General features: G+C 38.4%; 2 pseudogenes; one reads left to right on the top strand and one right to left on the bottom strand.

Annotated features, from left to right (window-relative positions):
• Positions 1-312, bottom strand: part of LOC114890398 — a 3,222-nt pseudogene extending 2,910 nt beyond the window's left edge.
• Positions 313-1,145: 833 nt separating this feature from the next.
• LOC114890390 lies at positions 1,146-2,404 on the top strand (annotated as a pseudogene).
• The last annotated feature ends 1,528 nt before the right edge of the window (positions 2,405-3,932 follow it).

Raw genomic sequence — 3,932 nt, 5'->3', positions numbered from 1 at the left:
AGGAAGGAAGGAAGGAAGGAAGGAAGGAAGGAAGGAAGGAAGGAAGGGAGAGAGGGAGGAAAGGAGGGAGGGAGGGAGGGAGGGAGGGGTGAATTAAGCTAGGTCTGAATTAAGACAAAAAATATATGAATAAATGGGAAAGAACTGCTTAAATCAATGTAATTACCCTTGTTTGCTTGAAATCTGTGTTATAGTTTGAAGTCTGTGCCATACCTACCTTGTTAAAAAAACACTAAATTTACCTATTTTGCTCATATTCATGTTTCTCATAAACTCTGACCAGAAATTACAAATTTTAAAGTTTTACCGCATTTCAGCAGTAAACTACGTGCATAACCTCAGAAATGGATTGATGTCTCTTGTTAATACATATTTTGTTCATCATATGCTGGGTAGGAGCTACATATTAGTATATATGCTCAAATTTTTATTGCATTTAACACACCAGAAGGGACATTATACAACTAATAAGAAGTGAAGTCCATATTAAGTTATTTGATCAAATATGTTTCATGAAAGCTGCCTAAGAACATCAAAACAATTAGTCAAACCCAAAATTCAATCTGAGTTAGCATTCATATTCAAAGATTTGAATTCAAAAGTAAGTTCAGAGACCAAATATTATATTTTGATTTGTTCTGAAGTGGCCATCTGCCCATATGAAAAAGCTACTGCAACCGTTTGGCAGGCAGTTTAAAGAATCAAAATAACTACTCTGTGCAGGTCAGGTTCACAGGCATCTGGGTGTTGACTTGGAAAGCACAAAAAGTAATAATCACAGCATGTGGTACTTTACCGAGTAGCTAGCCAAAAGTGTCTGTCTAAATAGTCAAAAAATTTAGCTGTCATAAGAATCCTTTGAGGAAACTTTATAAATACCTATCAAATTTCAAATATCAGTGGCCAACATTTTTAAAAACACCATAAAGATCTAATAAAATGTTATAGAAAAGTTATAATAATCCTGAGGTACCCATAATTTATATCCTGGCACATTTAAAAATGTTCCTTTTGTTTAAAAATGGGCTTCAAAGATATCAATAGTTTCATTTGTATATTTTATAAATATTTGTGTGCTAGTCAATAGTCTGATTTTTAATTGTTTAAAGCAAATCCAATGCCACAAAGAGCTACTTTAGTCATGACTTGCAGGAGTTCAAGGGGAATATCCTCTATCTTCACCCCTCTGCCCCTCCCCTACCTTCAAGTCTTCTCCTCACAGGTCTCTGCCTGGGAACTGTGGACTTTTGCTGCTCCTTTTCTTGGAAGAGTGGCTGTTGAAAGGAGTTAAATATGGCTCTTGGGTAAGTAAGTCTGGGTTGGAGGGCCATGAAGAAGGGTCAGCAAGAGGACAATCTCCCTTGGCGTCCGGAACTTGTAGAATAGCCTGCAATAGAGTGGACCACCAGCTGAGCTCCTTGAAGTGAGAGCTACAGGCTGGCAGGGAGAAGGGTGACCCCAGTGTCAACCAAGAAAAGTTAGATATGGCTGCACTTCAGAGAGCTCACCAACCAGGTGATGGTCACCAATAACAGCAGGAGGATGTTCCCAGTGCTGAAATTGAGTATGTCTGGCCTGGACCCGAACACCCTGTGTTGTTTTATCTTGGATTTTGTGATGGAGAGCAACCACTTCTGGAAGTGTGTGAACACAGAGTGGGTGCCTGGGGGGTCAGTCCAATTCATATGTGCATATTGAACTCCTTACATAAATAAAAGCTCTAAATTCATATAGTATGAGTTGAGGGTCTACAGGGGATGACTACCAGCCACGACATTCTCAAGACTCAATGCATATCTGTCAAGGCTTACCAGAAAGAGATTACAGCTGTTAAAACTAAATACAACTCATTTGCAAGGGCTTGCTGTGATGCAAAAAGAAGCAGGGATCCCAAAGATAAGATGGAAGAACCCAGAGACAAACAGCAACCTGGGTATTACTAATGGAAGTAGTTTATCCCTGGACTCAGTTCCTTCTATCTGCTGTCAACCCCCATCCTCAGTTTGGAGGTCCTGTCTCACTTTTCTCCACCCATGGCTGTGAAAAATGCTCTATGCTGAGGAACCACAGTTCACACATCCCTGTCCCTGTCCTCAAAGCTGTGCCTAGGACTCCTCCCCACTTGGACAAGCTCATACTTAGCCCATACACTCATTGGAAAAATTCTCCAACCTATTCTGACAATTCGTTTGCAAGTTGTCCATGATCTGATCCCATGAACTTAGCCCAGCCTCAGCATGTGTGTACATACTATCATGTTACTCCTGAGCACAACAGGACTGCATCAGTACCCCAACCTGTGGTCAGCTAGCAGAGCACCTTCACACCAGGGTCTCAGACAGCATAGCTACCTAATGGGCTGGGAGTCCAGGCCTTCCCAGTGAACACTATCTTACCCAAATAATCTCAGGTCCCTTCTCCTCAGGATTCTCACTCTATAAGAACCATGTCCTGGCCACAGATATTCCTGACAGCCAATATCACACCTTGGCCTCATAACCTCATGGATATCCCTGTCACCACCTTCCATGTAAACCAAAGCCTTTCCTTAAAATATACACTATTTTTTTTATGTCTACCAGTTTTACTCAGGATTTGATCTAGGTACAAAATGACAGTCTCATAGGTCAAGAAAGAAAAAAAAATCTTATTAACTTCACTTTAAAATATGAAAAGGAATATATGTTCTGTTGTTCATCAAAAAAATAACCCCACCCATCATCTGCAACACAAGTGTAGTCCTATGTTGTGTTTATATGCTACAGATGAATTTAAGTATGGAAACAAAACTCAGTTGGACTATTAAATCACCATTACTTGATCATAATAAAATTTTGTTTCCTAAGATCCAGAAACTTACTTTTTTGTGTCTCTTGCAGAATATAAAAGATTTGACACACTAGAATTATTAAACTCAACTCGTCTTATTTAGTGAAATAAAAAGCATACTTTCAATTGCATTCCTTGTTTCTTCAGAGTAGTTTTCAGGTCCCTTTTGTGACAGCTATCATACTTATAGTTAAGCTGTTAGGGACAAAATAATAAATTCATAGTTCAGGACAACAGACTTTAACTGAAATGGAAATTTCACTGTTCTGCCCAATAGAATGCATTTATTTTGAGCATATGTAATTGCCTCTTGTATTGTTAAACATACAATGGCAATATTTTTCTTCTGAAAAAAATAGCCAAAGACAATGAGCAAAACATTTTCTGCAAAATAAAGGCAATATGCAAAAAAAAAAAAAAAGAAACAACAACAGCAAAAAACTAAATACAGTTCTAAAAAGATCTAGTGAGAGGATTCAGTACTAGAAATTAGTGACAAACATAATCCACTAAAATTTTCAAAATTTACATAGCTCAAACTCTCGTCTTTTGCTAACTTACTGTGCATCTAGAAATATTTATTTTGGAAAATGCTGAGCAAACTTCTTTTGCCCAGAATGAAAAACTTTAAAGTTTAAAATGGATTACACAAAAGAACACATGCTTTCCTTTTCAAAGGAGAGTGTTTTTTTTTTTTTTTGGCGGTACACAGGCCTCTCACTGTTGCAGCTTCTCCCATTGTGGAGCACAGGCTCTGGACACGCAGGTTCAGCGGCCGTGGTTTACGGGCCTAGCCACCCCACGGCATGTGGGATCTTCCTGGACCGTGGCACGAACCCATGTCCCCTGCATCTGCAGGCGGACTCTCAACCACTGTGCCACCAGGGAAGCCCTAAAGGAAAGTGATCTTAAGAGCTTATAATTACTTAGTAAATGTTTTCTGAAGATCAAATGCTTTTTAAATGCCCCTTTTTTGGTAATCTCTAAATTAATTGGAAGCATGTAAAATTGTTCTAAATTAATGATAAAAAAATCAACTTCATATTTTTAACTGGATCTTTAAGTTTTATATTAACAAATTGTAGTTCATGATATACCTTAAA

Source organism: Monodon monoceros, unplaced genomic scaffold, assembly GCF_005190385.1.
Source record: "Monodon monoceros isolate NGI ecotype Baffin Bay Population unplaced genomic scaffold, NGI_Narwhal_1 Contig558_ctg1, whole genome shotgun sequence".
In the NCBI taxonomy this organism is placed as follows: Eukaryota; Metazoa; Chordata; class Mammalia; order Artiodactyla; family Monodontidae; genus Monodon; species Monodon monoceros.
The sequence above is the reverse complement of the archived record's forward strand: the minus strand, read 5'-3'. Positions and strand labels throughout refer to the sequence as shown.